Genomic DNA, 13,067 nt, shown 5'->3' with positions numbered 1-13,067 from the left:
ACGTATCAACGGATATGCTATTGCGTTCATATTGGGCAACAAAGGAACGTAATGAGTTGTCCAATGAATCGAGTACATCCACATCACTGGCGCGAGAAAAATCGAGCACAAAGGTGTTCGCCTGTTTCAGGTTTGAAACTTTCGTCAATTCTGCAACGATAGGTACAACGATAGGCACTATGTTTATTTCGGTACTGTCCCACTGAAAGATTTCTTTGTCAATTCGAACTTTGTCGTACATCAACTTGACCTTTCCTCCCTGCCTTCTAATGTTAGCCGTGTGGTCCCACAAGTATTTTCTCACTTGCCTAGTGGCTGCCGAGAAGTCTTCAACAACAGATACGTTGTTTTCTTTTTTTTAAATATTGAAACAGTTTTGAATAATGTTCACTTTAACACGGTGATCAATAGGTTAAGAATTACTGGTCTCGGTTTATCTGGTTTCTTCCTGCCAATTCTGTGTATCGTTTATACGGAAGATACCTGCACGCCGAGTGTAGTTTGGAACAAGCCATCAACCACTTCTTGCATAAATGACGTAGACGTTTCATGGGGGCGCTCAGGAATGCAAAACACAGTTAGGTTATTTCTGCTATTTCGGTCTTCCATGTCAACCAACTTTCTTTCCAGAGTTTTAATTGTTCTTTCCATATCAGCGATCTCCGTGCCTACCTCCTTTACTATCGCTGCTGATTCTTCCACCTACTTAACCTTTGCCTCAATAGCGCCCAGTGTTTCCTGCATACTCTTCTGACCACCTAGAAGTTGCAATAGCAGTTCTCAGTGTTCAGCCCAGGATTAACCTCAACATCACCACAGAGCAATGAAACCAAAATATCCTGTACGTACAGGTACACCACACAGGGACTATTGGGGCATGCCAGCAGGACCAGGGACCGGTTCCTTGTTTTTACTGTGGAAGAATTATTACTGACCTGCGCAAAAAGCAGGAACGGGTTTGTCATACTGTTGAGCGATGGCCCGCTGACATGCCCACTGAAGTGATCAGCGTAATAGGAGCTTCTTATATAGGTCGTGGCCGTGGAACTTGCGGGCGGTGCCGTCCAAGCGTCGACGTAATGCGGCAGTATTGACGCGCAGACTCCGTTATGTCTGGAAGTGGTGACACGTGCTGCTCCATCGGGTATGCGTGCCGGTCCAGTCAAGCTGAGTGGAATGTGCGCAAAAAGCAGGAATGGTTTTGTCATGGTGTTGACCGGTGGCCCGCTGACAGCCGTATGAGCGTAGATGAGCGTAGGTGGGAGGTAGTGCGTAGATATGGGAGGTAGTCTGTGCCGGTGTAGGATGCACGGCTTTTCAATGTTAACGTGGCTGGACTGGCGACTAGCTGGTAATATAGCTGCAATATGAAGTGACGAATGACATAATCTGGGAAAAAGACAGTCCTGAAATATGAATTCGCGATTCTAGGTTAGTAAGACCGGCACTGGCTTTTAGTTCAGAAACGCTTGCCTGATAAGAATATTCAGAGTAAATAAACCGGGCTGCACGGTTTTGAACTGATTCAAGTGTATTAGATAGGATATGTTGATGAGGATTCCAGACAACCTATGCATATTCTAATTCAGGGCGGTCATATATGACAGACAGACAGACAGACAGACAGACAGACAGACAGACAGACAGACAGACAGACAGACAATGAACTTTATTTGATCCTGAAGAGCTTCAGCGAGGGCCCCTATCGGGGACCCGCGGAAGCCGCTGGCCGCGTCCAAGTCGAGGCAGGAGTACCGTGATGTTCCGCCCTTTCTTGGGCCCTCTGGATTGCCTCTAGTTGTGTCCGGAGCGATAGGCTCCGGAGTGCCTCTTCCCAGTCGGCTTCGCTGGATAGAGGGCCATTAGGTAACGCGGGGCATTGCCAGAGCATGTGCGCTAAGGAACAATAAATCTCATTATACAGTCCGGACAGCTTGAATCGACGTCTGTGTAGATACGGCTGAGAAAGCCCAGCGAGGGGAATGAGCCCGTCTGGAGAATTCTAAGTGAAACTGACTGCGACCTGTCTAACTTCGGGTGAGGAAGAGGATAGGCCTTCTACTAAGCCGATAATGAGATGTTATCTCGTGAAAAGTGAGGAACGGATCGTTCTGCTGGATTTCATCCTGTCCCCATAAGGCCTCCATGCCGCCGCGGCGCGTTAGATCTCGCGCACGGTCATGGGCAAGCTCGTTGAGGTTAGGTATGTTCTGATGAACGTCCGCACCCATATGGGCGGGAAACCAAGAGATGAAGTGAGCGCCAGGGTTTGTTCTCTTTTCCAGAATGGAGGCAGCCTCTTGGGCTAGGTTACCCGATTCGAAAGCTTTGATGGCCGCACGTGAGTCGGTGAAAACATTGGTGCGCGAGGGGTCGGTCATGGCCAGGGCTATGGCGACCTGGGGTGCTATGCAGGATGCGCCGAGTTTCTCGTTCATCCGAGTTTTACCCGAGATTGCTCGACGGCAGTCAGTGAACGGAGATAGCGCGGAACGCGCCGAAGGTGCAGGGAAAAAAATATGTAGACAAAAAGCCGCGTATGACAACATGAGCGCACCCTGCGCGGCACGCTGCTTCCACGTTTCAAGCGCAGAAGGCTGCACAACGAAACGCGCCAGTGCCGCGTATTGTTATCAACAGATTATCGCAACTTAGCGATACCGTGACTGTCCCGCTGTCTGTCTGCACACTTACCGTGAGCCGCTTGCCACGCCTTTCCCGGGCGCGTCAAGGGCGTGCCTCCTCTTTTGGCAACTATCTTTCTATCCGCCATCGAATGCGAACAGGGTACATGCGGAGCATTCTTGCACCTACGCTTTCGCTCAAACGAATACGTTAAAATACAGCAAATAAAATAACGAACATTTTTATTTCTTTAAGCGTCTGCTTTTCGTTTCGAATACTAGAAATTTGTGGTGACAAACGGAGATCGAGCAAATTATTAAATTTTGCACTTCTTGCCGCGAGTGGCGACAGTGAGGCGAAAGCTTAGAAGCGGATACATTGAAGCGGGTCGCACGCACGAGGCAGTTCATACGGTGAGAAGTCGCCTAGGGGCGCTACAGTGCTATTCTCAATAATGTCAGTGATCACCACTCTTTCTTTATTAGGGGAATAGAAACACAGCGCCGTGGTACGGCTGTTCATCGCAGGCGCCGTAAGGCCTCCACTTTACCAACTAAAAACGATGCACTAGTCATAAATACGGGAGCAACGGCTGTCGATGCAAAATGGCGGTCCGTAGTGCCCGTAGTGACGCAGTTTAGTGAAAATGTACCAGTTTATCTGTGTGCGCGAAGCCTCGGCGATGCATTGCGAAGAAGTGCGTGCTTCCCATCGGCACAATTCATCGCTTGTCATCGCTTGCCCAGTGAAAGTGCTTCTCAGCGCATGTACGCAGTATTTGAGTGTTTTGTGCGCACCAAGGTGCTTGCGGATTAGTTATGCTTGAGCCTGCAGCGATCGCAGAAGGATATCGTAACGACACCGTAGCAATCACATTTTGGCAGGTGAGGGCTCTTATGTGCGGTTATGAAATGAGACGTCGAACTGAGCAAGGTGTTGGAACTGTTGAGTGCGCAGTGCTTGTGATGAAGAAATGCCATTGCACTGGGTCTAGAAGAGCGAGCGATTCTCGCACGCTGATCGTGTTTACGACGTTGCGGCTCCGATACATCTCCGATGACGGAGCAGCCATCTCAAACGGCTGCTGCGATACGCACTCCTCAGCATCGTCGTCACCCTCGGCACATCGACGCCTTGCAAGCAGCTACAGTGACGTGCCGATAATTATTTACTGTGCGCTACGTCGCCACAATGCAGGCAATGAAACCGTGCTGTGGGGCCCTCTCAGCCCGAGAAGATATATGCATAAGCCAGCGACAGTCAACGCTTTGTTTTTGATAATAGTGCGCAGTACATCACCGATGACAGTGTGTTGTGCGTGTTTTATGTCGGTGGTGAATATTGTTGACGCCTCTCAGCTCGGCACCGCGTCGCTGTTGCCGAAAGATAAGTTGGGCGTGGTCCAACCGTGGTGGGTGCGCGCACAAGAGTTACGTGCCTGGCGCGGGGCGTGACCTCTGGCTTTGATTGACAGGCGAACTCGTGCTAAACTCGTACATCGCGAAACCCCCTCCGAGTTCAACTCGGGAACATGGCGGCGGCAGCAGCAGCCTGTGTTATTGCAGCCAGCGGCAGCAAGCGTCAGTATGACCGTCTGGACCCGTTCGCGTACAAGACCGCCGTGGAGTTTCAGCGTCATTTTGGCCTGTCGAAGACATACGTGTGCTGGCTGTGTGACGAGCTAGGCGAAGACTCTCTTCTGTGGAGACAGCGTGGCGGGCTTCATTCGTTCACCGTTGAAGAGCAAGTCCTCTGCGCCCTCCATTTCTACGGGACTGGGAGTTTTCAGGGAAGCATCGGCGCCAAGCGTTACATTGGACGTCATCAAACTACTGTGAGCCTCTGTGTCAGAGATGTCTGATGCGCTTATTGATGCGGCAGTGCGGAAGCGGTGGCTGGCTTTCCCGAAGACTGCGGCTGAGCGGGCATTTATAAAAGGACGCTTCTTACTTCGCGGAAACATTATGAACGTAGTCGGGTATGTCGACGGAACGTACGTAGGAATTAAGGTGCCTTCAATGTCAGCGTTACTGTGATTAGCATTGAAGCAATGTCTAGACGCACCATATTGCCAAATTTGTCACTTCTGTGTAGCCGACTTAAATTTTGTGTTACCGACGTCACACATGCGGCAGCCTATGATACTGACTTTTTCGCTGGTTGCTGACTTTTTACCGATTGTTCTACTTGTCTATCAGGGTGCCTTCCATATGGCTCACTTTTTGGGGAAGGAGGTTAATGAAGTATAAATAGATAAATGGATATCACAAATTGTGTGAAGTACCCTGTGAATGCTAATCTCACAAAGAACTTGGGGTTTTTTATGAGATTACTTAGTACGTAGCACAAATTACTTAGTATGCATAATGGTGAATTTTGGTCATGTGTCATGTATCGGCCGCACTATGAAACAGCAAGGCATTGCACAATTCGTTGCAGTGTGAGATGCGGATGTCGCGCCAAGCCTGTTGTGCCTATGTATTTATGGCAAAATGAAAATGCATTGAGAATCTTAGTGTGCTGGCTTGCATGAATAAAATACTTCAGAGTGTTTGCTGTGTTCACTGTTGGTGCATGTGCCAGTGATTCAGTGTATTTTCTTTTCTTTTATTTCTGGGGGGGGGGGGGGGGGGTCAGCGTTATTCTGTATGGACAAATCGTATATTTTCGTCTCATAATGGGGCTCTAATTCTTCAGCAGTAGAACAATGCAGATCCAATGCTCTGCAGAACTCAGTGTGCGTGAAGATGTCGTGAACCACCAAGGCAAAATTACATATCGGGAGAAATGTGGTGCAGATGCCAATGAAAAGTGGGTCTTTAACCCACCATGATAAAAATAAAGATTGCAGAGCGAATAGACCTTTTGTACAGCTTTAGAGCAATGATTACACAAACTGTGACATGCTCAAACGAGTAAAAGCTTGCCGCAATGCCAAAGTAGAATGAGCGATATGCAGCATATTTTGGCATTGAACATGTCTTTTTTATGCTATTTTTATTGTAAGCCTCAAGCGTCGCTATCACGCCTTTCCCTCCGGCACTCCCTTTACTGAAACGCAGCACTGTCTTTCTATTGGTGTCATGATGATGATGGTAACGGCAGCAGTAAGGCTGGTTAATGCTTGCCCCTTTGATTCTTGCGAGGTTAGTGGTACAGAATATGGCACGTGCATACACCTGTGCAGCAAAATGTTATGCTTGTGGTGATTTGTTGGAGAGCTAATTCGTGTTGGGACATTTCAACTAGATCATTGGTGAGGTTGAAGACTCGTATCGGTATAGAAGCTTGAAGCTGAATTGCACCACAATTCGACGGGACACAAAGAAGAGAAATACACACAGCAGAACGCTCTGCTGTGTGTGTTACTCTTCTTTGTGTGCCGTCGAATTGTTGCGCGATCCAACTTCAAATAGAGCATTGGGCCTCTTTGGTGCAGGACCGAGGAAGAGAAATACAGACAGCAGAACGCTCTGCTGTGTGTGTTACCCTTCTTTGTGTGCAGTCGAATCGTTGCGCGATCCAACTTCAAATAGAGCATTGGGCCTCTTTGGTGCAGGACTGAGGAAGTGTGAGCTATTCGACACCATGCCAGTGCCTTGCCACACAATTATGGAAGTCTGAAGGTTTGCAAACAAAGCTTTTCTTTCAAATCCACCTGTTCATGTAATACAAGCACTAATTGATAGAACCAACATACAAAAATAATGGTGAAATGAATGGCCTTTGAAAATTTGTATGTTGACACTAATAACATAACAGGTGCTACAGCGAACTCGACAATTGTACTGGACAGAGCACTTTGTTTCCTATGTGAAGCACATGCTTTCATTACATGCTGTGCAGATAACCAAGCTCAGTTTGTTTTAATGAGGTACACAACATTCACTGTAATCTGTTTTTGATTCTAAAGTGCCAAACACCACCTCTTTTTCAAGGATGTCATGGGAATATTTGGCGAGAACTGTTTATAGCCCCTCATAATGGAAGTGTGGCCAGCCAGCTTTACTTGGGTGCCTTTATAGATTTCTGTTCCTGATCATTGTGTGCTATCAAGTTGCTAAAGTCTATGCAACCAGTGCAAGGCATTACGTGATTCTATAGTCGGATACAACTTTAGGAGGCCGCAGAATCTGCACTTCAATGGCAGGTGAACACAAGCCTGCACCAATGGGCACACACTCTACACTGACGTTGTGCCGCTGGACGCACTAATACCTGCTCATTGGAGAGGGACTATTTCTTTAGACGTGGAGGCAATTGGCTGCTGCGCTTTGGTCATCTGGGTGGGGCCTCTCTTGTCTTGTGAAGTTGTATCCGACTAGAGGATGCTGCTTTTCATACAACACAAAAGGACAAAGTGTACAATTATTTGGCCTATGAAATGAATACATCACAAGTGAGCTATGCATGGGCTTAAGCTGTGCGAAAATTAGTACATGCAAATATATTACATTGTTAAAGAATATGTGGTGTCGAACATGCATGTAATGGCACGTTTAAATCGGGGAGTGTTGCATTCATGTGCACAGTCTATAGGTGATAGCATTATTTAGGTCATGCCGTTTCCTGTCGTTTCATTGCGAAATGCACATACCGTTTATTTTGTGGCTAATCAACACCCACTGTATTCTTGCACATAGAAAGAACTAACAGCACAATGACGTATATGCTGCATTAGTGTCTTTTTCATTTACACGGTCCAGGTTCTACGTGTTTGCCCAGTTTGAAGAGACATCAAGTGCATGTTACAAGTGTCCCAATATGCATAGCACAATGTTTACTGCAATAATTTTATTCATGTTCTTGAATAATAAACAAAATAATAAACTGAAAGCTCCTTTATAAGGTGTGTTCTGGGGGCTCGACTGGAAAGCAGTGAGGGCACTGATCCTACTGTTGCAGAGCAGCCCTCTGGACCTTGCCACACTCTCAAGAGCATGTGCCTGGTGCTCGCCTACTGCCACCAGGCGGTTGAGTGCCTCCAGCAGCAGAATGTTTTGCTGCAAAAAAAAGTGGATTGTTGGAATGAATCAACTGCATATAAACCATTATTTACAAAGAAAAATGCTCATTGCACTATTGGTACTAACTGCCCATAACTGTGGAGGCCTTTAGTGTATGCATAATAAAACAATTTGTCGGGACAACAGTGCTTTATTTTTCATAACGGGTTGTTTTTTTCAGAGACAATTGTAATGTTTATTAGTGTGCCAACAGCTGAGGTGTCCTCGAACCTTTACGAGTCTCTACTGTCAGCACCACAAACCTATTTTCGTTCGCTGCAAAATCAATGGCGCGCCCTAAAATCCCGTCTTATGCGATCTGATTGCATCCTATGCATACAAACATCATATTTTTGTCTCATTACGTAATTTTCTACCATCCTCGGCTGCAGTTGTCTCTCCTTGACATCCATTCTGTCACGCTTATGTAATCACCTGTTATAAATTGGCAACAAGTGATTGAAGACGTGCATGGCCTGCCCATCGATTCCATTTTTTTTCTTAATCTCAACTAGCATATCAGTTGCCACGGTTTACTACGCCACTGTCTTACTGCCTTAATGCTATCTCCAACAATTTTTGTTACTTCGCTTTCTGCACAGTCCTCGACTTCTCAAGTTTCTTTGTTAACCTCCAGGTTTTTGTCCCATATTGCATAACCGGTAGAATGCAACGATTCTAAACATTTTTCAAGGATATCGGTAACGTGGCGATCACGATTCGGGGATGCCTCCCATGTGCTGTTCAACCCATGAAATTTTTGTATAAGTTTCCTGCTTTATATCAGTACCTGCTATTGATATTTTACCTGGATAAAGATACTCTTCCATAGATTCTGCGGGCTGAATGTCACTGATGAATTTCTGTTATATCACTAAGTTAGTGAAGGTTACCTTTATCTTTTCCATATTTTCGCGGGCCCACGTACATGTAAAAGCACAAACACTCATTGGCTCTCAATGCCTTTTTTTAAACTGCTGGACATTTAGTTCGTTACTACGAAAGTGACTTAATCCGTGCACTATTATTATGCTAAATATGAAACAGTAGAAATATAGTTATCTGCAGTTTGTCGATGCCTCCGTCACTGTGTTGGTTGCGAGATCCATCGTCGGCACCACCTCCTTGTCGCATCGTCGCTATATCGGCTGTCTTCCTTTTGCACGCACTATGCAATATTCGTGACGCTCGCAGTCACGCAGAGTGGAGGAACTCGGCGCACTCACAGAAGCAGCACCGGATAAGTTATTTGTTCAGGATTGTGCCGTGAACAGTAGGTACGCGTTGCGATCTGTAAAATCGCCTAAGCTATTCGCAGTCTTTCGGGGTGCACGGAAAGATTGTTCACGGATGAACAGAACTATCCAAGAAATAGTGGTCATTGTCGAGCCTGATCACTACGTCGCGCACTGCAAGCTCGTTGTACGAGTTTGTTTACACTGGGCCTCTTCGATGTTTAGCCGCCATGCTCGCCCGATGAATGTATGTGATGACGCCACCACAGCGTTCCCTCGTGGTATAATTCGAAGCGTACTAAATTACAAATTAGTCGAATACACATTCAGTGTACATCTTGTAAGCTTTAAAATGCTTTTAAACCACGTCAGATTAACTAATAATATTGTATTAAATGCATTTGTTTTATAACTCGCTTGTGCGTGTAATGCACTCGGTGGAACGACAAACAAGTGAAAGAAGGCGCGACCATGCACCGACGGTATGATCACGTGAGCCCCAGTTTGTCGACCGTCCAGAAGGCAACGCCCAAGGAATGATAGCCACCCAGAGTGAATCTAGATAAACCAATGAAACTGGAGGCTTGTCGAAAGATAAACTGTGTCTCGGTACCATTTGTGCTTTCATCTTGGGGTGTCGCCAGAGCTCGTGAAGATCCCGAGTTTCGCCAAACTCGGCGCATCCTGCATAGCACCCCTGTTCCGCGACTCCGCTCGTAGCTAACCTAACCGAGGCCGAGGAGCGTAATTCCCCTTTGCCGTCAATGATTGCCAACGCGAATGTGCTAGAGTTGCCGTACTGAGCCGCGTCGACAAAGACAGTCGAATCTTGATTCTCGCTCGCCTTCTGTAAAATCGCCCGTGCTCGGGCTTTTCGCCTCCCTACATTGTATTGCGGGTGCATATTCCGAGGGAATGGCTGACCACAAAGGTTGCCTGTGCCTCCCTGGATAAGGTGATTTTCCGTTCATTGAGAATTCTTGGAGCCATGCAGGCCTCGTCTAGGGTGCGTCTCCCTGCCTTGGTTGACGAGAGCCTGACTACCTGAGCGGTGACCTGCGCTTCGATCACTTCATCAATGTCGTTGTGCATACCGAATTTGCTTAACCTGTCCGAGCAAGTGGTTACTGGTAACCCCAGTACCTTTTTGATGCTCTTGCGCATGAGAATGTTAAGCTTATTCTTTTCGGTTTTGGTCCAGTTAAGGGCCGAGGCTACATCCGGGGTCCAGTTAAGGCCGAGGTTGATGTGGCTCATTAGAAAAGCGTGATGGATCCTGAGGAGGTTGTCTTCACTTAGTCCCTTCTTTCGTCCGGATACTCTAGCAACGGGTCTCAGCATGCTCTCGGTTTTGGCCGTGATGCGCGTGAGCTTTTTGGCGTTACATCCACGCGCGTCAGTCAGTAATCCTAGGATTCGGATAGATTCGACTTGAGGAATGGCCTGCCCGTTTCTTGCAAAGAGGGATATGGGAAGTTGGTTAAGGGGGGTGAGCCCCCTAACACCTTGCGTGGCTGGTCTGTACAGTAACAATTCAGATTTGTTTGGGGATGGTTGGAGGCCTGTGTCTTCCAGGTAGGACTCCGTTGCGTCTAGGGCTGATTGTAGCGCGTGCTCTACCTCTGCGAGTGATCCTCCCGGGCACCAAATCGTGATATTGTCCGCGTATAGCGAGTGGCTTATATTAGAAAGGGATCTGAGCCTCTCCGATAAGCCCTTCATGACTATGTTGAACAGTAAGGGGGAGATGACTGCTCCCTGGGGAGTGCCTCTGGCCCCTAGTGCGAACTCATCTAACTTGAGTTGCGCAATCCTGATGGTGGCTGTTTTGTTCATGAGGAATGATCTAACAAAAACCTGAAACTTTGCTCCCAGACCTACGCTGGCCGTGGCCTGCAGGACAGATCGATGAGATACGGTGTCAAAGGCCTTGGTCAGGTCAAGGGCTAAGATGCCCCTAACATCCCTAGTGCTGTTATCGAAAATGTGCTTCTTAAGAGAAAGAGAGAAGATAATGCAGAGAAAGGCAGGGAGGTTAACCAGAGGTAGTTCCGGTTGGCTACCCTGCTTCTTAAGGAGTAGCATTACATCCAGTGTGGAAAGGCCAGGCCTGAAGCCAACCATGTTGTGCGGGAACAGCTCATTGCGTTCCATCCTGTGGAGGATCGCATGCTCCGCTACCTTGCCTACACCAGATGTTAGCGATATCGGCCTTAGGTTGTCAAGATTTAGGGGCTTACCCGGTTTCGGGATAAGCACAACCGAGGCTGCTTTCCACTCGTCCGGGACGCACCCGTTCTCCCAAGTCTTGTTGAGCTCTTTCGTTACCAGCTCAATTGATCTATCATCCAGGTTCCTTAGCAGTCAGTTTGAGATGCCGTCCGGACCTGAGGCCGACCTGCTATTTAAGTTGTGAAGTACTGCTCTGATTTCGGACTCCGTGAAGGAGCCATCGAGCTCCTTTACCGTGTCACATTCGATGTTGGGATATTCCTCTGAGTGTTCTGCGCCTAGCAGGAGATATCTATTGGTTACCTCGTCTAAGAGCGTTTGTTCGGTTCCTCCTTCTTGTTTGTGCCTGTGAATGAGGCGGCACAATGTCTGTCTTTGATTGCTTTCGGTTTGCGTGTTATCTAGCATGTGTTTAAGGAGATTCCATTTTCAGCCTGTGCGCATGCGCCCATCGACTGCTGCACACATTTCATCCCATTGTAGCCTAGCTAACTCGGTGCAGTACTGTTCAAACTCCCTGTTAAGTGCGGCAACCTTCTTTCGCAACCTCCAGTTAAGCCTTTGGGTTTTCCATCGCCTCAAAATAGAAGCTTTAGCTTCCAAGACATGTGCGAGGTGTGGGTCCATCCTGGAAACCTCGAGCTCGGTTTGAATAGTTCTTGTAGCCTTTTCAACATCTGCTCTGAGTGTCTGGACGAGTTCGCTGAAGCTGGCGTGTTCGCCTGTGTCCTCCTTTCTGAGCTTACGGAGAGCATCCCAGTCCATCACTTTAAATTCCCTGGCCTGTGGGGCTCTGACCTGAAGGGTAACACTAATGATGAAGTGATCGCTGCCCAGGTTTTCTTGCTTGTTATCCCAGGTTGTTTGCTCTACATTTCTGATAAGGGCGAGATCGGCGGTTGTGTCTCTAGCCACCGACGTGCCCAGTCTCGTGGGGAAACGGGGATCGGTGATGACTGTTAGCGCTAGGTCACCGACGGCCCGCGCTAGATTTGTTCCCTTAGCCCTCCGCCTGATGTACTCCCATGCGTTGTGCGGTGCGTTGATGTCTGCCGTGATTACTAACGGTAACTCTCTAGCAAGCGAAGCCGCCTTCATAAACAGGGAGTGGAAAGACCGTCTATGATCGGATGGTGGGCTGTAAATATTGAGGATGAACATGCTTTATTTAAACCAGCTGTTGGGGATAACCTCAATGAGAAGCGCCTCCATTCCGCCGCGACCTGGCTGAATGTCACGTTCAACGTATGCGAGATTTATGCTCACTAGCGTAGCTATACCTCTCTTGGACTCCCCTCTTGCCGCTGCCGATTTGTAGCCGTCGAGGGTGGGTGTAACACACAGTGTCTCCTGTAGCAAAATTGCATGCGGCCTTTTGGCCTCAGCTGTAATGTACTGTTGCAGCGAAGTCTTGCGCCTTTGAAAGCTAGCACAATTCCACTGCCAAATTGCTAGATCCTTTTGAGTGCCCGCCATTTTGCTAGCTTAGATTTTGATGACCCTTCGGGGCCGTCCCAGTACCGTCATTAGCTGCAGCTTGCCTACGAACCTTTGACTTGGCCTTTATCGCCATCTTGTTTTCAACTGCCACTACTTTATTCTCTATCGCTCCTACTTTGCTTTCAAGTGCTCCCATGCGCTGCGCGAGCTGGTTAATGCTTGCCTAATTTTCTTTCGAAATCCTAAGTAACTCTTCGAGCATTTTGTTCTGCGAGCTTTCCGCCCCGGCCATCCCCGACTCGCTCATCTCCGAGTCGTCCTCAAGTGGAGGGGGGGCCTTACGTTTGGCTTTTCTGACCTCGACTTTGGGTTCCCGCGTGCTTTTCTGCCGGCATTATCCGCCGCTTTCGCACCCTCGACCCTGCTTTGAATGGCCTGCGCAACTTTCTGCTTGCATAACTCTTCTTTGAGACTAGCAATCTCCTGACGTAGTAGTTGAATTTCACGCTGTGCACTATGCTCTGGCGAT

This window comes from Dermacentor variabilis, chromosome 1 (assembly GCF_050947875.1).
Source record: "Dermacentor variabilis isolate Ectoservices chromosome 1, ASM5094787v1, whole genome shotgun sequence".
Lineage (NCBI taxonomy): Eukaryota > Metazoa > Arthropoda > Arachnida > Ixodida > Ixodidae > Dermacentor > Dermacentor variabilis.
Note: the sequence above shows the minus strand (reverse complement) of the source record.